Genomic DNA, 21,995 nt, shown 5'->3' with positions numbered 1-21,995 from the left:
GCCCATCGGAAGAAGGACCGCAAGACCCCCAGGAGCACAATGGCGACCAGGAACAAGCCGATGGCGTCCTCCAGGGAGGGGCCCAGGGACCCTGGGTGGGGGGAGAAGGGGCAGAGGCAGAAGGGGGGCGTCAGAGAGGGAGAAGGGGGGCGATGTCAGACCCCCACCCTGCCTTGGCCACCCAGTGCAGGTCCCAAAGCTGCACCTTCGCCCCACCCCCCATATCCTCCACCCCATGCCCGACTTGATCAGTGCCAATTCACAGAATCCTAGTTGGGAGGGCACCCCAGCGGTCATCCAGCCCAACCCCCTTCAAGGGAGGAATCCCAGCTAAATCACCCAGGACAGGCGACCTCCCAACCTCCGCCAGTCAGGAATCGCACCCGCAGCCAATCTTCTGGGCCTTGCTACCCAGCCCCCAGGGGACCCCGGCACAGACCCCCAAGTGCAGACCCCCACCTGCCACATGGAGCACGACCGCCTTCTTGACCCCCGCCTCGCCCAGCCCTGCATGGCCTACATGGCAGACGTAGGAGACCCCGTGGTCCTCGGTCGGGACGGGCAGCAGGCGGGCGAAGCTGGTGAAGCTGAAGGTGCCGTCAGGAGCCTGGCGGTGCCCCGAGTCCCCGATGTCCAGGAAGGCGTCCTGGGGGGCGCCGGACCCCCTCCGCTTCCAGCTGACCGAGGCACCCAGAGGGAAGAAGCCGGAGACCTCGCAGGCCAGCTGGGGCCGGGCACTGGGGGGCACGGAGAGCGTCGTGGGGCGCAGCGTCACCTGGGGGGGCTCTGCAGGGCGAGAGGGAGTGAGCAGAGCGCCCCCTGCTGACAACCAGGAGCACTGCAGGCTCCCAGCTGCCGGGAGGGGAGAGGGGGGCTCTTGGATTCGAATCCTGAGGAAGACAGGGTCCCCGTTGGCTTGACCAAGTGGCCAGGCGCTTCTTCAGGAGCCTCCCAACCCAGGGGCAGTCTCTCTGGATCGCTTGGTTCTTAGAAGCGTAGAATCAGACAGGTGGAAGGGATCCCCAAGGGTCATCTAGCCCAACCCCTGCCAGGCAGGGATCTCAGGGCAATTGGGCCACTGCGAGGTTGAAGCACTCTCCCTATGTTCTTTTGGCGCCTCCAGGCCCAGGAGCAGTCTATCTGGATCCCTAGGGCCTGGCCGGCATTTGGCCACTGTGAGAATGCAAGATGCTGGCTCCATGGGGGTCCCTTTGGGCAGTGGACCCCCTTTCCCCTTCCTTCCCTCCGCCCTCCCTGCAAGGGAGACCCCCCGGTCGCTCACTCACCCACCACCTTGAACTCGAGCGCCTGCTGGGCGTGCAGGTGGGGCAGGTAGACGGTGCAGATGTAGGTGCCCTCGTGGCGGACGGCCACGCTCCACAGGCGCAGGGAGGCACCGCCGCCCTCGGCGTCCAGCAGCAGCTCAGCCCCCTCCTCGGCCACCGACACCCCCCGCGTGGCTCCGTCGAAGGCCAGCACCACCTTCCCGGCCCCCCGGAACTGATGGCGCCACTCCACCGAGAAGGCCGAGGCCGGCGCTGAGAAGCCGCAGTGCAGGACTGCCGGGCGCCCGAGGCGGGACTCCAGGCGCGGCGTCCGCGTGAAGACCGACAGCACCGCTGCGCAAGGAGGGAGGAGGGCGAGGTGAGCGGGAGAGATCCCCAGCGGTCATCTAGACCCACCCCCGTGCAAGGGAGGAATCCCAGAAGGGAAAAACAACAAACCCAGGGCTGTGTTTAGCAGATGCGGCGCCAGGCTGCAAATGTCCGCCCGATAGTGTTGGGGTGGCCGTAGCTGCGCACTGCCAGCCATTGTGGGGGGCGCAACTCTCCCTCATGCCAATGCAGGAGAGCGATCCCCCGAGAGGCCAGCGCCCTATGGGAAAGACCGCTCTGAACAAGCCCACCATCTATTTGATTTATTCATTTAATTTCGTGGTTCTCAAATTTGGGGGGACCCCCATAAACGCTCTCCCTTTCAGCCAGTGCCCTAAAAGAGGCATGGTTTGGAACAACTGTTTGAACGACCCAGTAAGATGAAAGCAAGATTTGAAAGAGCAACAATTACTTGCCAAATGACTCAAAATCCACTTCAAACTACTCCAAGTAGTTCAACCCAGCAGATGCCTTTGATCCAGGGATTTCTGCTTTCCGCTTGCCCCACGGTGCCCCCTATCTCCCGCCCCCCAGGAGGGTGGAACCAATGACATTGGACATTCCTCATTTAAATCATGGCCTTTCTGCCCCGCCTTCTCCTCCCAGGGGCTGAAGGCGGCCTCCCTCCCCTTCCCCTCCCCTTCCCCCGCGCTGACCCTGCCAGGCCGGCCTGCCTGAGAAGCACCGACTGGCCCTCGGTCCCTCTCTCCCAGGCTGCTGGCGCAGGGCTCTGACCGCTAGGCCGCTCGGCTGCTCCCCTTCCGCTCGCCAGGTGGGACCTGCGGTGGTGGTGACGCTGCTGACCCCATCCTGCTGCTTCCAAGGCGGGGCCTCCTCCGTGTGCAGGACGCTGCTGACCCCGAACTCGGCCTCGGGGGCCTGCATGCTGGCGATGAGCCACTTGCCCCTCTCCAGGGCGCGGGGGCAGCCCCCTCCGCCCACCAGCCCCTCCGCCCAGGCGACAAAGTGGGACTCTTGCGGCGCGTAAGCGTTGATCTCGCAGGAGGATTCCGCCTCGCTGGCATCCGGACTCAGCCAGGGCGGGGGGGGTGGCCGAGGCCTGACCGCCCCACAGGGCCCCTGAGGGGTCTGCCGGGGGGACAAAGCGGGGGGAGGTGAACCAGTGTCTGGGGGGGGAATGATGAGCCTTGTCTCTCCACTGCCGGACCCCCCCAACCTACATCGCAGGGGGTTGGAGTGGATGACCTTTGGGGTTCCCAACTCCACCGTTCTGTGTCAGCCAGTTCAGTTCAACTCGCAGAATCACAGAATTGGAAGGGACCCCCGAGGGTCATCTAGTCCAACCCCCTGCGATGCAGGAATCTCAGCGAAAACAAGATGCCCTCTAAGGAGGATTTGTTTTGTCTATTTAATGGGATTTAAACGCCAGTTAATAAACCAAAGCAACCAAGCAGTTTGCTTGGTTCAGATACCTCTGAATCGTGTAAATGCTGAGGTTGGAAAACAATTTGAAGTACATTCAGAATAAGCATAACTAGATGAAATTAATCCACAACAATAGGACTCCTGAGTTCCTGAGATGATTTCTTTTGTCCTTTCACTGTATTTATTTTTCCCAATTGGAACTATGAAATGGTGATTTTCTTGAGTCAAAATGAGAGTAACCCTGAACGTTTCTTAGAAAAAAAGCACTGAACCTATATACCAGAGAAGAATGTACGGAACTGTAGTTGTTTGCATATATAGTGATATACAGTGGTACCCCACAAGACGAATGCCTCGCAAGACGGAAAACCCGCAAGACGAAAGGGTTTTCTGTTTTGGAGGCGCTTCGTAAGACGAATTTCCCTATGGGCTTGCTTCGCAAGACGAAAGCCCATAGGGAAATCTCCGGGGACCTCTTTTAAATGCTGGTGGTGGGGAGCAAAGCCTTTCCCCCCCTCCGGCCTTCAGAAGAGGTCCAGGAAGGCCGGCAGGGACTTCCGGTCGGCGCCAGCGTTAATGGCGGTCCTCTTTCCGAGCTCCGGAGGAGGAATGCTCTGCGAGTTCGGGTCTGACCCGCTACGGCAAGCGGGGGACCCCTAAAATCACAGGCGCTGAAGCCTGTGAACAAGGAGACTCGGTGGGCACCAGAAGCGCCCCCCTTACTGCAGAAAGAGCCTTTTTAAAGGCTCCGGAACGGCATCAGGAGAGCGCGGTGCTGAGAGTCGCTACCCAGCCCGCAGAGTGAAGCCGCGTCGCCATGAACGGAGAGCGCCGATTTCTTCCTGTAAATTTGGGACTGAAAAGCCTGTGAGTAAGACTGAACGTTATTTTGAAAAATTTTAAAATTGGAAATCTGGCTGAAAATGGGGAAGGTGAAAATTAAGGAAGTCTGCCTTCCCCCGACTGCATGACAGCTAAAGCAACGGAAATTTAAAGCTGCATCCGTATGAAACATCCTTTGACTACTTAAACCTGACATTGGATCTAGATCTCCCCTCTAGCAAGCAGGGCAGAGGGGAGGAAAAAAGGACATTAAGAACTGCATGATTTATTTAAAAGAAAAAAATCTTCTGCTGCCTTAACACCCTGAAACGGACTGCCAAATAAGACATTAGGGCACTGAACTGTCTTTAAACTTCTGGGAAAGTTACATGGTTGAAGTTTCGTTTGATACAAAGTTTTAAGACTTTATTGCTACAGTATATTGGAGTGTGTTGAAAGAGTATCTACTGGAAAAAGTGTCGCAGCATATATTTTCAAGCCTCCTGATATACTTGTTTTTAACTTCTTTGTTTCCTCACTTGGACATTTTGTTTTGCTCCCCCTAGAGGGCTTAAAGTAACGGTTGTAACAGTTTAAGACAGTGGAATTTTCCATCAGCGGACTGTTTTTGTGGGAACGTCCTTGGGACATGAGTGGTCCAGCAGAAGAGATAACCACCAGAGCCAAAGCTAAGCAGCAACAACAGCAACAACAGCAACAAAAGAAAAGAGGCTCAATTACAGGTTTAACTCCTACAGGAACAGCAGGACAAGAAAAAGTGACAGCTGCTTCCATGGAGTCAGTGACACAGGCGTTACTCAAGATAAATCAATCTTTGGAGACTTTGACAAAGCAGAGTACAGAAAATACACAGAAATTAACAGAACTAACAGCAAGATTGGACTTGAACACAAAAAGTGTGACAAGCAATACAGAATCTATAAACAGGTTGATTGAAGAAAATTCTGCAACACGTAAAATCGCAGAGGAAGCCAGAAGTGTTGCCGGAGAGACACAGGAGAAGCTAGAACCGATTGCTAAAAAGGTTTATGAACATGATGCAACTTTGTCTTTGATGGAATTACAGAGAAAGGAAAGAAATTTGAAATTAAGATTAATTCCCGAGAGCGAAGGGGACAGCCTGGTGGAGTTCCTAACACAAAAGTTTGCTGACTTTTGGGAAGATTTGGAGGAGGAAGAATTTAAGATAACAACAGCATTTAGACTGGGCAGGAGACTGAACAAAAAGACTCCGAGGGATTGTCTGATTACCCTTAGATCCAAGGAAGAAAGAGACAAAATATTAAAACTACATTATCAAAAGGCCTTGGAAATTGAAAATTCACCTATACAAATTTTTAAAGACATCCCTAAATATATCTTGGAGGTGAGAACCTTCTACAAGGATCTGGTCTACCTGCTGAAGAAGAACAACATCCTCTTTAGGTGGGAGTTCCCACAAGGATTGTCCTTTAACTACAAGGGAAAGAAGGTGAAAATAAAGACAATTCAAGATAAAGAGAAGTTTTTGGAGAGAAACCAAGAGGATCTACAGAAGGGAACGGTGGATCCAATTGCAGAACAAAGGAGAGCACTAGACATTCTGAACCTACCGTTTGGACTCAACCCACCACCATCAGAGGAAGAGCAACAACTTGGAGCGGTTGGAGGAGTAACAGAAAAATAACAAGATGGCCCTGCAATTCCTTAGTTGGAATTGCAATGGGCTGAACATGCCTTTGAAGAGACGCCAAGTGTTTCATATCTTGAAAAGAGAACAATTGAACTTCATTTGCTTACAAGAAACCCATGTAACCAGGGTACACAGGAAACTATTTATAAATAAAAGACTAGGACAAGAATTTATTTCATCAGACAAAGTCAAGAAAAGAGGAGTTGTGATTTACGTAAAAGAGAAATGGGCTCCAAAAATGATGTTTAAAGATGAACAAGGAAGATACCTGGCAGTTGAAATACAAGCACAAGGAGAAAAATTTTTAATAGTTGGAGTTTATGCACCAAATGAAGGCAAGGCGGAATTCTTTAAGAAGCTCCATGAAACTCTGATGGATTATTTGGATTACAATGTAATAATTATGGGAGATATGAACGGTGTGGTTTCTACAAACATGGACAAGGCACAAAGACTGACAATCTCCAAGGAAGGGAGACTTCCGAAGACCTTCTTTGAAATGACTGAAAATGTGGACCTAATAGACATATGGAGAACAAGGAACCCTCTTGAGAGAGAGGGAACTTTTTTCTCTCAAGCAATGATGACCTGGACCAGAATTGATCAAATTTGGATTACAAGTGGGATGGCTCCAAAGATTAAGAAGATAGAAATCTGCCCAAAAACTTGCTCCGACCATAACGCCGTGAAGATGGAAATGAAACTTACAACAACTGGTCAATTTAGATGGAGGATGAATGACACCCTGTTTCGAAATAAGGAGATCCACATGAAGGCCCAAAAAACTTTAAAGGACTATTTTGAAATAAATCTAAAGGCCGATGTGGAAAAAAGAGTGATCTGGGACGCAAGTAAAGCTGTGATGCGAGGATTTTTGATTCAACAAAATTCAATAAAAAAGAGAAAGCAGAATGAGAAGAAGGAAAAGATTTTGGAAAAGATAAAAGAAGGAGAGAAAAAATTAAGATCAAAACCAAAGTCCCAGGAGATTTTGAGAGAGATTAAGTTATATCAAACAATATATGGAATTGATGAATCAAGAGATTGAATGGAAGATAAAGCAAATGAAACAAAAGACATTTGAATCGGCAGATAAATGTGGTAAACTTCTGGCTTGGCAATTGAAGCAAAGGCAGAAACTAAATACAGTTACAAGCCTAGAAGTGGATGGAAAGAATATATCTAAACCTAACGAGATTAGAAACTGTTTTTTGAGCTGTTTTAAAAAACTATACTCTCAAGGGCCACAAATTGAAGAGGACATAGATGAATTCCTTAGTAAATATGGATTACAAAAAATCTCTCATCAAAGCAAGGTGGATTTAAACCAGAGAATAACAGAACAAGAGATAGAGGGAGCCATTCAGGACATGCAACTGGGCAAATCTCCAGGACCAGACGGACTGACTTCCAGATATTACAAAGCTTTGAAGGAGTGGTTGGTTCAACCGTTAAAGGAAGTCTGCAACGAGATTTTAGACGGGGGGAAAGGCACCAGAGTCGTGGAAAGAAGCTTATATTACACTCATACCAAAGACAGAGACTGAAAAGACTCAACTTAAGAACTACCGCCCAATATCATTACTTAATGTGGATTACAAAATTTTTGCAGACATTTTGGCAAAAAGATTTAAAAGAGTGTTGATGGAGAAGATTCATAAGGACCAAGCAGGCTTTCTCCCTAAAAGGCATCTATCAGACAATGTAAGGAATATAATAGACATTTTGGAATTGTTAGAGGTGAATATAAACACCAAAGCAGTGCTGATTTTTGTGGACGCGGAGAAAGCCTTTGACAACATTTCTTGGAGTTTTATGAAAAAGAATCTTCATGGGATGGGGGTAGGCCAAGGGTTTGAGAATGGTATGGGTGCGATATACTCTGAACAAAAAGCTAAGCTGATTGTAAACAATGTAATAACTGAGGAACTAAAGATAGAAAAAGGAACACGACAGGGGTGCCCAATTTCCCCATTGCTCTTTATTACGGTTCTGGAGGTGTTGCTGAATATGATTAGAAATGACCAGCAGGTTAAAGGTGTACAGGTCGGAGCTAAACATTACAAGTTAAAGGCATTTGCAGATGACTTAGTACTGACTTTACAAGAGCCAAACACTAGTACCAAAAGGGTCTTGGAGATAATTCAACAATTCGGCCAGATAGCCGGCTTCAAATTGAACAAACAAAAAACTAAAGTTTTAGGGAAAAACTTAACAGATATGGGAAAGGAGAAATTCCAAGAGGAGACAGGGTTGACGGTGGTTAAGAAGGTGAAATACCTAGGGGTTTATTTGACGTCTAAAAATGTGATTTTGTATAAGGATAATTATGAAAAATGTTGGTCAGAAATCAAAAAAGATCTAGAAATATGGTCAAATTTGAAATTGTCAATGTTAGGCCGAATTGCAGTGATTAAAATGAATGTATTGCCTAGGATGTTATTCTTGTTTCAGACCTTGCAGATTCTTGACAAGATGGAATGTTTCAAGAGGTGGCAGAAAGATATTTCGAAATTTGTTTGGCAGGGCAAAAAGCCCAGAATTAAATTTAAAATACTGACAGATGCTAAGGAAAGAGGGGGTTTTGCCCTGCCGGACTTAAAATTGTACTATGAGGCAGCAGCGTTTTGCTGGCTGAAAGAGTGGATGCTCCTCGAGAACATAGACATTTTGGATCTGGAAGGCTTCAATAACGCATTTGGTTGGCATGCATATCTATGGTATGATAAAATTAAGCTGCATAGTGCCTTTAAAAATCATATTGTCAGAAAAGCATTGTTTAATGTTTGGATAAGATATAAAGATCTGTTGGAAAACAAAACCCCTAGATGGGTGTCTCCTGTGGAGGCCAAGGCAGTGAAGAAACTCAATATGGAGGTCGGATGGCCGAAGTATTGGGAAATTTTGGAACAGGAGGGAGATAAATTGAAATTACAAAGTCACGAGAAAATGAAACATAAGGTACAAAACTGGTTTCAATATCACCAAATAATGGAGTTTTTCAAACAGGATAGGAAAATTGGCTTTCAGGTGGAAAAATCAAAACTAGAGACTGAACTGCTAGAACCCAATACTAAGAATTTATCTAGAATGTATAACTTGCTGCTGAAATGGAATACACAGGATGAAACAGTTAAATCGGCTATGATTAAGTGGGCACAGGACGTTGGTCATAACATTATGTCTGCTGACTGGGAATGGTTATGGAACACTGGTATTAAATTTACGGCATGTAATGCCTTAAAGGAAAACATTATGAAAATGGTCTATAGGTGGTACATGACCCCAGTCAAGCTGGCAAAAAATTATCATATGCCCGATAACAAGTGTTGGAAATGTAAAGAGACTGAAGGTACCTTCTATCACCTTTGGTGGACATGCCCGAAGATTAAGGCTTTCTGGGAAATGATTTATAATGAAATGAAAAAGGTACTTAAATGTACATTTCCTAAAAAACCAGAGGCCTTTCTCTTCGGCATTGTCGGCCAATTGGTGTCAAAGAGGGATAGAACTTTTTTGATGTATGCTACAACAGCAGCAAGAATACTCATCGCAAAGTATTGGAAGACACAAGATCTACCCACTCTGGAAGAATGGCAGATGAAAGTGATGGACTATATGACTATATCCCTTCCCTCCCCCCACACCCAGGGGGTCCCCTCAGCCCTCCTTGCCCAGGGAGGCTCCATTGGGACGCAAGCGAAGATGGCAGGAGCAGCGGGGCAGCAACGGGGCCGGATTCGGGACTCGGCCAGGAAAGCGAAAGCGAAAGCGGAGGGACTGTCCCGGGCCAAACCCTCCCCCCACCGCCCCGCTTGGCGACAGGCAGAAATCCCACCGGAGAAGTTTCCCCCGCCAGCCCCTTCCTCGCCCGCTGAGTTTCTGCCTTGCAGGGGGAGGAAATCTGACCACGGGGGCGAGGGACGCCTCCTCCTCCGCCCCCGGAGGGAACCCAGGCGTCCGGCCCCGAGCTCTCCTCCTCCCGCGCCCTGCGAGGGGGGGACCCAGGCGTCCGGCCCCGAGCTCTCCTCCTCCGCCCCCCCGGAGGGAACCCAGGCGTCCGGCCCCGAGCTCTCCTCCTCCGCCCCCCCTCAGAGGGAACCCAGGCGTCCGGCCCCGAGCTCTCCTCCTCCGCCCCCCCCTCGGAGGGAACCCAGGCGTCCGGCCCCGAGCTCTCCTCCTCCGCCCCCCCTCAGAGGGAACCCAGGTGTCCAGCCCCGAGCTCTCCTCCTCCGCCCCGCCCTCGGAGGGAACCCAGGCGTCCGGCCCCGAGCTCTCCTCCTCCGCCCCCCCCTCGGAGGGAACCCAGGTGTCCAGCCCCGAGCTCTCCTCCTCCGCCCCCCCCTCGGAGGGAACCCAGGTGTCCAGCCCCGAGCTCTCCTCCTCCGCCCCCCCCTCGGAGGGAACCCAGGCGTCCGGCCCCGAGCTCTCCTCCTCCGCCCCCCCCCTCGGAGGGAACCCAGGCGTCCGGCCCCGAGCTCTCCTCCTCCGCCCCCCCTCGGAGGGAACCCAGGCGTCCGGCCCCGAGCTCTCCTCCTCCCGCGCCCTGCGAGGGGGGGACCCAGGCGTCCGGCCCCGAGCTCTCCTCCTCCGCCCCCCCTCGGAGGGAACCCAGGTGTCCAGCCCCGAGCTCTCCTCCTCCGCCCCCCCCCTCGGAGGGAACCCAGGTGTCCAGCCCCGAGCTCTCCTCCTCTGCCCCCCCCTCGGAGGGAACCCAGGCGTCCGGCCCCGAGCTCTCCTCCTCCGCCCCCCCTCGGAGGGAACCCAGGCGTCCGGCCCCGAGCTCTCCTCCACCACCCCCCCTCGGAGGGAACCCAGGCATCCGGCCCCGAGCTCTCCTCCTCCCGCGCCCTGCGAGGGGGGGACCCAGGCGTCCGGCCCCGAGCTCTCCTCCTCCCGCGCCCTGCGAGGGGGGAACCCAGGCGTCCGGCCCCGAGCTCTCCTCCACCACCCCCCCTCGGAGGGAACCCAGGCGTCCGGCCCCGAGCTCTCCTCCTCTGCCCCCCCCTCGGAGGGAACCCAGGTGTCCGGCCCCGAGCTCTCCTCCTCCGCCCCCCCTCGGAGGGAACCCAGGCGTCCGGCCCCGAGCTCTCCTCCTCCGCCCCCCCCCTCGGAGGGAACCCAGGCGTCCGGCCCCGAGCTCTCCTCCGCCCCCCTCAGAGGGAACCCAGGCGTCCGGCCCCGAGCTCTCCTCCTCCACCCCCGCCTCGGAGGGAACCCAGGCGTCCGGCCCTGAGCTCTCCTCCTCCGCCCCCCCCCCCGAGGGAACCCAGGCGTCCGGCCCCGAGCTCTCCTCCTCCGCCCCCCCTCGGAGGGAACCCAGGCGTCCGGCCCCGAGCTCTCCTCCTCCCCCCCCCCTCGGAGGGAACCCAGGCATCCGGCCCCGAGCTCTCCCCCTCCGCCCCCCCCCCACTCGGAGGGAACCCAGGCGTCCGGCCCCGAGCTCTCCTCCCATAGGCGCCGACTCCATGGGGCCTGAGGGGGCTCAAGCCCCCTCAAAAATTTTTTGCGGGGGGCCCAGCCCCCCCAATAATCTCAGGCGCTCTTCCAGCAGAGCACCGCCGCCGTCCCCCGCCTCCTCCCCACCTGCTCCCTCGCCAGCCAGCCAGCCAGCCGCGCGCCCTAGTCGGACAGCCCCGGCCGTCCCCCGCGAGATTAGGTAATCCCCGGGGGCGGGGGCTCCTGCCTCGCTGCTTCGCAGCACCACCGCCACTGCCAAGGCACTGCCGGGGGGAATTTCAGCCCCCGCGAGAACAGGGGAATCCCGACCGGCCACACCTCCCAGCCAGTCAAGAGCCGGAGCGGAGGGGGCTCGCCCTCTCTTCTCCGGCTAGCCCCACGTTTCCCGCATATCAGCTGTTCCGGAGCTGATTAATAGGCGCAGCACGCTCTCCCCTATTCGCTCACGAGGAGGCGGCGCCACTTTATTTGCATATTCATGAGCTTATTTATTATTCATGAGCTTTCCCGGGCCCCCCCAATATTTTTTATAAGTCTGCGTCCCTGGGGGACCCAGGCGTCCGGCCACGACCTACCCAGCAGCAGCAGCAGCGGGAGCCCCTTGGCGCGGAGCGGAGCGGCTTGGGCAGCCATGAGGCTCGGCAGGGAGAGAGCAAGGAGAGGCGGCGATGGCGGAGACTCCGTCCCGCTTCCCCTTTCGATTTCGGAGCCCCGAGAGGAAGGAGGGCGGGGCAGGAGGGAGGGGGAAGCTCAACATCCAAAAAACGAAGATCATGGCCACTGGTCCCATCACCTCCTGGTAAATAGAAGGGGAAGAAATGGAGGCAGTGAGAGATTTGACTTTCTTGGGCTCCAGGATCACTGCAGATGGTGACAGCAGTCATGAAATTAAAAGACGCCTGCTCCTTGGGAGAAAAGCAATGACAAATCTAGACAGCCTCTTAAAAAGCAGAGACATCACCTTGCCAACAAAGGTCCGTATAGTTAAAGCCATGGTTTTCCCAGTAGTGATGTATGGAAGTGAGAGCTGGACCATTAAGAAGGCTGATTGCCGAAGAATGGATGCTTTTGAATTATGGTGCTGGAGAAGACTCTTGAGAGTCCCATGGACTGCAAGAAGACCAAACCTCTCCATTCTGAAGGAAATCAGCCCTGAGTGCTCACTGGAAGGACAGATCCTGAAGCTGAGGCACCAAGACTTTGGCCACCTCAGGAGAAGAGAAGACTCCCTGGAAAAGACCCTGATGTTGGGAAAGATGGAGGGCACAAGGAGAAGGGGACAACGGAGGACGAGATGGTGGGACAGTGTTCTCGAAGCTACCAGCATGAGTCTGACCAAACTGCGGGAGGCAGTGGAAGACAGGAGTGCCTGGCGTGCTCTGGTCCAGGGGGTCACGAAGAGGCGGACACGACTAAACAACAACAACTATTTATACCCCGCCCGCACATCTGGGGTCAGGGCACGAGGCTGCTGTCTTGATGGCCTCTGAGCCGAGAATCACAGAGAATTCTGCACATGCTCTGGACCATCCGCATTCTGGGAGGGAGGGAGAGCGACCTGCTGGCTGCGCTCAGCTTGCAAAGGGTTAAATCGAACAGAGCTGGAGTCCTAGAGAGGACAGGAAGCAGAGACAGCAGGCAGCAGGTCCTCCAGAGCAAAATCCCCTTCCTCCGTGCCCAGCCGCTTTGGGCATCTCTTGTCTCCTCCTCGCGTGCTGCCTCTGTTTCCCTCCTGGGAAGAGTCCGGTGAGTCTCCTCTCTCTTCCCCCTTGGGGTGCCTGGGGGAGAAGAAGAAGAAGAAGAAGAAGAAGAAGAAGAAGAAGAAGAAGAAGAAGAAGAAGAAGAAGAAGAAGAAGAAGAAGAAGAGTTTGGATTTTGATATTCCTCCTTTCACTCCCTTTAAGGAGTCTCAAAGCGGCTCACGTTCTCCTTTCCCTTCCTCCCCCACAACAAACACTCTGTGGGGTGAGTGGGGCTGAGAGTCTTCAGAGAAGTGTGACTGGCCCAAGGTCACCCAGCAGCTGCATGTGGAGGAGCGGAGACGCGAACCCCGTTCCCCAGATTAAGTGACTACCGCTCTTAAGCACTACCCAGAAGGGGGTCCCAGGGCTGCAGGGGGGTGTTCTGCTTCTGAATGGCAGGGGCAGACCCCCAAGTCTGGGAGCAGAGGGTCCTGCTGCCCCCCATTTCTCTCTGCCAAGTCTGGGGGGGATGGCCAGAATCCCCCTTGAAATGGGGGAGCCCCTGCCAGGCCATCCTTTCCCCCTGCCAGAGCCCCAAGGGAAGCCTTTCTGGGCAGGGGCCATGAATCAGCCATTGAAGAATGTTCTGAATAACATACTGAATAAAGGAACATTACCAATTACCAGTCTTTTAGAAAGAAGCATATATTACAATAATTCCAAAACAAGGTGCTGATCCATTTATGGTGAAAAATTATAAGCTAATTTCGTTATTAAATAATGATTATAAACTTTTTGCTAACATTTTAGCAAATAGGTTAAAAGAATTGGTGAAAGAATTAATTCATGAAGGTCAAGCAGGCTTCCTTCCTGGTTGACATATGAAAGACAATGTAAGAGATATGGTAGGCCTAATAGAATATTTGGAGACCTGGAATGACAAGCAAGCAGCTTTAATATTTATAGATGCATAAAAGGCCTTTGACAATATTTCATGGAACTTTATGAAAAATAATTTAGAGATGATGGACTTTGATCAACCTTTCCATATGGGACTGGGAGCTATTTATAACAACAACAATTTATTTATATCCCGCCCTCCCCAGCCAAAGCCAGGCTCAGAGTGGCTAACACCAGTAAAAATAGCACAATTTACATAAAATCACAGTCAATTAATTAAAAAACATTCTAAAATCAGTTCAGAATCAAATTAATGGCAACCATTGGGCTAGAGTTCTATGAAGATTACAGAAGGAGAGAGGGGGTCAGACTGTGCCTTGGCCAAAGGCCTGGCGGAACAGCTCCGTCTTGTAGGCCCTGCGGAAAAATGTCAAGTCCCGCAGGGCCCCAGTCTCTTGTGACAGAGCGTCCCACCTGATCGGGTCCACGGCCAAAAAAGCCCTGTCTCTGGCTGAGGCCAGCCTCACATCCCTATGGCCCGGGATCTCCAATATGTTTTTATTTGAAGACCGTAAGGTCCTCAGTGGGACATACCAGGAGAGACAGTCTCATAGGTATGAGGGTACTAGGCCGTATAGGGCTTTAAAGGTTAAAAGCAGCACCTTTAATCTGACCCTGTACTCCACTGAGAGCTAGTGCAGCTGGAATAGCACTGGGTGAATGTGATCCCAAGGCGAGGACCCCGTAAGGAGTCTCACCATGGCATTCTGCACCCGCTGGAGTTTCTGGGTCAGTCTCAAGGGCAGCCCCACGTAGAGTGAGTTACAATAATCAAGTCTGGAGGTTACCTTTGCGTGGATCACAGTGGCTAGGTCAGGGCGAGAGAGGTAAGGAGTGAACTGCTTAGCTTGGCGGAGATGAACAGAAAGCCAAACTGATTGTTAACAACACTTTAACAGAAACTTGTGATATTACAAAAGGTACCAGACAGGGTTGTCCTTTATCACCATTGGTAATTATAACTGTTTTGGAAGTTCTGGCGAAAGTCTTAAGATTAGATCAAGATATTCAAGGCATAAGAGTAGGACATAAAGATGGGCGGGGTATAAATTATTATTATTATTATTATTATTATTATTATTATTATTATTATTATATTATTATTATTATTATTATTATTATTATTATTATTATTATTATTATTATTATTATATTATTATTATTCTTATTATTATTACAAATTAAAAGCCTTTGCAGGCGACTTAGTAATAACGGTGGAAGATCCCCTTTCCAATGTACCTAAAGTGCTGGATAGGTTATGTGAATTTGGCCAAATAGCCGGTTTCAGACTGGAGGGTGTGAAACACCTAGCAGTCAAGTACAACATTCCTAGAGTAGACATAAATAGGAATGCTTGGACCAGCCAGTAGTAAACTTCCTGTTTCCTCCTGGGCTGGGACAAACTTCCTCCGCATGTGACTAGAGGTGGGCAGGACCTTACCTGCCCAGGTACAAAGGGGCAAGGCAGGTAAGGGATTTCTGGGAAAGGATATATAATGAATTAAATAAAATGTTTAAATATACATTTGTGGAAAAACCATGACTTTTTAGGTATAATAGGTGAACAGATTCCCAGAAAATTTTTTAAAAAAACAAAACATTTTATGTATGCAACAACAGCAGCAAGAATCTTACTAGCCCAAAAATGGAAGCAAGGAGATGTGCCAACAAAAGAAGAATAGCAGATGAAACTTACGGACTTTCCAGAGATGGCAAAGCTGACGGGGAAGAACCGAAATCAGGAAGATCAAGTATTTGAGAAGGATTGGAGTAAATTTGTGTATTATTTAAAAGATCACTGCAAATAGTTTAAAACATTAGCATGTTTGTGTGAAGACTTGTAATGTGAAATTAATTTTGATAAATTATTTTTAGTATACTTTAACAGTGGGAAAACTAAAAGATGCAGAGAATTTATGTTTATTTGAAGAAACATGGGGGGAGGGAAGTCAAAAGGTTCTGATGAACCTGAGGTGTATTGTTTTGAAATGGTTTTGACATTGTATTCTGTCAGAGTTGCTCCCCGATCCTAGCTCACAGAGGATCACGCTAGCCAGCGATCATTGAGTAAAAGTCTTTATTGAGTTACAGTTTCCATTCTCAAGCTGCTGCGTGCAACTCTACGTCTAATGGCTAGATTGGCGAAGTCCCGTCTGAGTCTCCGCCCCTTGCGCACCAACTTAATATCCTTTTTTTTTTTTTATAAAATTTTTATTGGTTTTACAGGATTTTTTAAAGAACAAACAAACACTTAGAAAGACAAACATACACGCATAATTTCATAACATATTTTCATAAACCTCTTTTCTTGGACTTCCCCATACCCCCCCTTTCTGCATCCCAATGCCCATAATTTCATAGCAACTCCCAATTCTTACTTTCCAGCCTCTGTCATCTTAGTCCTCTTTGTGTTATGACCTTATATCACTGTATCCCTTTGTTTCTGAAAACCATAACATTTTAACATTCATTAAGTTTATAGTAGTCCTTAAGATAACTTTTAAATTTCCTCCATTCTTCTTCCACCGTCTCTTTTCGTTGGTCATGGATTCTGCCAGTCATTTCCGCCAATGTCATATAGCCCATCACTTTCATCTGCCATTCTTCCAGAGTGGGTAGATCTTGTGTCTTCCAATACTTTGCGATGAGTATTCTTGCTGCTGTTGTAGCGTACATAAAAAAAATTCTATCCTTCTTTGACACCAATTGGCCGACCATGCCCAAGAGGAAGGCCTCTGGTTTTTTAGGGAAAGTACATTTAAGTACCTTTTTCATTTCATTATAGATCGTTTCCCAGAAGGCCTTAATCTTCGGGCATGTCCACCAAAGGTGGTAGAAGGTACCTTCAGTCTCTTTGCATTTCCAACATTTGTTATCGGGCAAATGATAGATTTTTGCCAGCTTGACTGGGGTCATGTACCACCTATAAACCATTTTCATAATTTTTTCCTTTAAGGCATTACATGCCGTAAATTTAATACCGGTGTTCCATAACCATTCCCAGTCAGCTGACATAATGTTATGTCCAACATCCTGTGCCCACTTAATCATAGCCGATTTAACTGTTTCATCCTGTGTACTCCATTTCAGCAACAAGTTATACATTCTAGATAAATTCTTAGTATTGGGTTCTAACAGTTCAGTTTCTAGTTTTGATTTTTCCACCTGGAAACCAATTTTCCTGTCCTGTTTGTAAAACTCCAATATTTGACGATATTGAAACCAATTTTGTACTTTATGTTTCAGTTTCTCATGACTTTGTAGTTTGAATTTATCTCCATCCTGTTCTAAAATTTCCCAATACTTCGGCCATCCGACCTCCATATTGAGTTTCTTCACTGCTTTAGCCTCCACTGGTGACACCCATCTAGGGGTTTTGTTTTCCAACAGATCTTTATATCTTATCCAAACATTGAATAATGCTTTTCTAACAATGTGATTTTTAAAGGCACTGTTAACTTTGTCATACCATAGATATGCATGCCAACCAAAAGCGTTGTTAAAACCTTCCAGATCCAAAATGTCCGTATTCTCGAGGAGCATCCATTCTTTCAGCCAGCAAAAAGCTGCTGCCTCATAGTACAATTTTAAGTCCGGCAGGGCAAAACCCCCTCTTTCTTTAGCATCTGTCAATATTTTAAATTTAATTCTGGGCTTTTTGCCCTGCCAGACAAATTTCGAAATGTCTTTCTGCCACCTCTTGAAACATTCCATCTTGTCAAGAATCTGCAAGGTCTGAAACAGAAATATCATTCTAGGCAATACATTCATTTTAATCACTGCGATTCGGCCTAACATTGACAATTTCAAATTTGACCATATTTCTAGATCTTTTTTGATTTCTGACCAACATTTTTCATAATTGTCCTTATACAAATTCACATTTTTAGATGTCAAGTAAACCCCTAGGTATTTCACCTTCTTGACCACTGTCAACCCTGTCTCCTCTTGGAATTTCTCCTTTTCCATATCTGTTAAGTTTTCTCCTAAAACTTTGGTTTTTTGTTTATTCAACTTAAATCCAGCTACCTGGCCAAACTGTTGTATTATTTCTAAAACCTTTTTCGTACTAGTGTTTGGCTCTTGCAAAGTCAATACTAGGTCATCTGCAAACGCTCTTAACTTGTAATGTTTAGCTCCGACCTGCACTCCTTTAACCTGCTGGTCATTTCTTATCATATTCAGCAACACCTCCAGAACTGAAATAAAGAGTAATGGGGAAATTGGGCACCCCTGTCGTGTTCCTTTTTCTATCTTAAGTTCCTCAGTCACTACATTGTTTACAATCAATTTAGCTTTTTGTTCAAAATATATTGCAGCCATACCATTCTCAAAACCTTGACCCACCCCCATCCCATGAAGATTCTTTATCAAAAAACTCCAATAAATATTATCGAAGGCCTTCTCCGCATCCACAAAAATCAGTACTGCTTTAGTGTTTATATTCACCTCTAGCTTTTCCAAAATGTCTATTACATTCCTTACATTATCTGCTAGGTGTCTTTTAGGGAGAAAGCCTGCTTGGTCCTTATGAATCTTCTCCATCAACACTCTTTTAAATCTTTTTGCCAAAATGTCTGCAAAAATTTTGTAATCCACATTAAGTAATGATATTGGGCGGTAGTTCTTAAGTTGGGTCTTTTCAATCTCTGACTTTGGTATGAGTGAAATATATGCTTCTTTCCACGATTCTGGTGCCTTTTTTCCCTCAAGAATCTCGTTACAAACTTCTTTTAGTGGTTGAATCAACCATTCCTTCAACGATTTGTAGTATCTGGAAGTCAGTCCATCTGGTCCTAGAGATTTGCCCAATTGCATATTCTGAATGGCAGCCTCTATCTCTTGTTCTGAAATTCTCTGGTTCAGATCCATCTTGCCTTGATGAGAGATTTTTTGTAGTCCATATTTATCAAGGAATTTGTCTATATCTTCTTCATTTTGCGGGCCTTGAGTGTAAAGTTTTTTAAAGTAACTCAAAAAGCAATTTCTAATTTCATTGGGTTTAGATATATTTTTTCCATCCACCTCTAGGCTTGTGACTGTATTTAATTTCTGCCTTTTCTTCAGTTGCCATGCCAAAAGTTTACCACATTTATTTGCTGATTCAAAGGTCTTTTGCTTCATTTGCTTTATCTTCCATTCAATCTCTTGATTCATCAATTCCATATATTGTGTTTGATATAGCTTGATCTCTCTTAAAATCTCCTGGGACTTTGGTTTTGTTCTTAATTTTCTCTCTCCTTCCTTTATCTTTTCCAAAATCTTTTCTTTTTTCTCATTTTGTTTTTTCCTCTTTATTGAATTTTGTTGAATCAAGAAGCCTCTCATCACCGCTTTACTTGCGTCCCAGATCACTCTTTTCTCCACGTCGGCCCTCAGATTTATTTCAAAATAGTCTTTTAAAGTCTTTTGGGCCTTCGTAAGGATCTCCTTATCTCGAAAGAGGGTGTCATTCATTCTCCATCTAAATTGACCAGTTATTGTAAGTTTCATCTCCATCCTCACGGCATTATGGTCGGAGCAAGTTTTTGGGCAGATTTCCACTTTCTTAATCTTTGGAGCCATACCACTAGTAATCCAAATTTGGTCAATTCTGGTCCAGGTCATCATTGCTTGAGAGAAAAAGGTTCCCTCTCTCTCCAGAGGGTTCCTTGTTCTCCATATATCTATCAAGTCCATGTTTTCCGTCATTTCAAAAAAAGTCTTAGGAAGTCTCCCTTCCTTACTAACTGTTAGTCTTTGTGCCTTGTCCATGTTAGTGGAGACCACGCCATTCATGTCTCCCATGATTATCATATTGTAATCCAAATAGTCCGTCAGGGTTTCATGGAGTCTCTTAAAGAAGTCAGATTTACCTTCATTTGGTGCGTAGATTCCAACAACTAAAAATTTTTCTCCTTGTACTTGTATCTCCACTGCCAGGTATCTCCCTTGTTCATCTTTAAATATCATTTTTGGGGCCCATTTCTCTTTCACATATATTACGACTCCTCTTTTCTTAACTTTATCTGATGAAATAAATTCTTGTCCTAGCCTTTTATTTGTGAGTAGTCTCCTGTGGGCTCTAGTTATATGAGTTTCTTGTAGGCATATCAAGTCCAGTTGTTCTCTGTTCAATATATGAAATACTTGTCTTCTCTTCAAAGGCCCATTGAGCCCATTACAATTCCAACTAAGGAATTGCAGAGCCATCTTGTTATTTTTCTAAAACTCCTCCAACAGCTCCAAGTTGTTGCTCTTCTTCTGATGGTGGTGGTTTTTGTCCAATCGAGAGATTCAGAATGTCTAGTGCTCTCCTCTGTTCTGCAAGTACGTCCACAGTCCCCTTCTGCAGGTCCTCCTGATTTCTTGCCAAAAATTTGTCTTTGTCTTGAATTGTCTTTATTTTCACCTTCTTTCCCTTGTAGTCAAATGACAGTCCTTGTGGAAATTCCCACCTGAAGCGGATGGAGTTTTTCTTTAACAGAAGAGCCAAGTCCTTGTAAAATTTTCTTAGATCCAAAATATATTTTGGGATGTCTTTAAAAATCTGTATAGCTGAGTTTCCAATTTGCAAGGCCTTTTCAAAGTGTAGTCCTAGTATTTTGTCTCTTTCATCCTTGGATCTGAATGTAATCAGGCAATCTCTCGGGGTCTTTCTGTCTTGCTTAATATCCTAGCCCTGCTCCACCTTTTCCGCCTGACTGTTCTCCTCTGGGTCCCTCTGCCCCCCGGGGTCTCTTCCCTCCGGGATTCCTCTGACGCCGACCCCCCGGACCCTCCTGTCTCCTTGCGCCGGGCTTTAGGACCTGGCTCCCTCTCCGGGCTGCCTATTGCGTCACTTTCCTGTGCATTTGAACTTGGCGCGCGCGCCCAACCTTCCACTTTCTGCTGACCGTTTCCTCGCTCCCCGATGGAGGTGTGGCCACTCCTGACTCGTGCCCTCCCTCCTGTTGTGAGCTGCCAGCGCTTGATCCCTGGCGCCCTTCCTCTTCCCTGCTCTCTGTTGGTGACGCTGGTCCCGATTTCCAACTGCTCCCCTCTGAGTCCCCTCTGGCCCTATCTTCCTGGGATGTCCCCCTAGGCTCCCCCCTTGCCCTGGCCACTGGTGCTCCTTTCTGTGAATCTTCTGATCTCGGGTCGTCGTCATCACTCATCTTTTCTTCTGCCTCCTCCCCCTCGCTCTCTGTTTCCTCCCTTGCCCTTGCCTTTGCTCCTGAACCCCTGACATATTCTTATTTGAAAAGCTAATAAAGAAGTATTATACAAAAAACCCCAAAAGCCTGCAGAGCACTGGCAAAACCCCCCAAAAATGTTCATACTCACATAAGAAACCATATCAGTGCCAAAGATTTCAGGCCTTCATCTGCCCAGATGCAACAAAACATGTCTCCCCCACATTGGTCTCTGCAACCACAGCAGGCGCTGTAACTCTTCAATGGTTTTTCCTCAATGACACACTCTCCCATTGTCTCTCAAGACAAGGGAGATGGATGCCTCACCAACAGGGAGGAACTGATCGATGAAGTAGAAGTACTGGGAAACTTGGGAGGAAGTGATCATGTTCTCCTGGGTTTCATGATACAGAGGCAAGGGGAAGCGGAGTGTAATTGTGTGGGAATGTTGAGGGTGGCAGGAGAGGATATATTGATTATCAATATCCTTCCTAACTTAGCAGAGTGCATTCCTCTTCTGATGCACCAGAAACCTGGTTGCAAACTCGTGTGAGTTTCTTAAGGCAATAAGCAATTCAATCTGGCTTGTCCAGATTGAAATATGTTCTACTATTCCTGCTAAGATCCCCTTTTAAATCCCTCCTAAAAGAATAAAGACACCACAGTCTTGTTCATAAGTAACAAAAAGTAAAAAAAAAAAAAAAAAATCCGTCTAGTAGCACCTTAGAGACCAACTAAGTTTGTTATTGGTATGAGCTGTTAACGACTGCAATTGGTCTTACAGGATAAAGCAAGGGATGAGATGGCTAAAAATAGCTTTATCATGTATAATGAGATAAGAATCCAATATCTCAATGTCAGAGGTTAACAGTCATCAACAGGTTTACCACACCTATCAGCCAATCACCCATTCCCACCACCCTTCTGAGTAATACCCCTCCCCACCTTCTCACTATATAGAAGGGTCTGGTGACTTCTGTTGCAGTGTAGCTGAAGAAGTGTGCATGCACACGAAAGCTCATACCAATAGCAAACTTGGCTGGTCTCTAAGGTGCTACTGGAAGGAATTTTTTTATCTTGTTTCAACTACGGCAGACCGACACGGCTACCTACCTGTAACAAAAAGTAGTTTTACTTACGAGCAGGCAAAGCACAGTGTGATCCCTGAAGGCAAGCTTAAAGC

The 21,995-nt window shown here is 48.1% G+C and overlaps 1 pseudogene across 1 annotated transcript; it reads right to left on the bottom strand.

The window, feature by feature from the left end:
* Window positions 1–5: 5 nt before the first annotated feature.
* LOC308578092 (tapasin-like) lies at window positions 6–21,200 on the bottom strand (annotated as a pseudogene). Its single transcript has 5 exons — window positions 21,099–21,200; window positions 2,435–2,832; window positions 1,287–1,619; window positions 460–786; window positions 6–91 (listed from the first exon to the last, which is right to left on the bottom strand). The product of its transcript is annotated as a tapasin-like (transcript).
* Window positions 21,201–21,995: the final 795 nt, after the last annotated feature.

This window comes from Podarcis bocagei (assembly GCF_964188305.1).
Source record: "Podarcis bocagei genome assembly, chromosome: W".
Classification (NCBI taxonomy): Eukaryota; Metazoa; Chordata; class Lepidosauria; order Squamata; family Lacertidae; genus Podarcis; species Podarcis bocagei.
The sequence above is the reverse complement of the archived record's forward strand: the minus strand, read 5'-3'. Positions and strand labels throughout refer to the sequence as shown.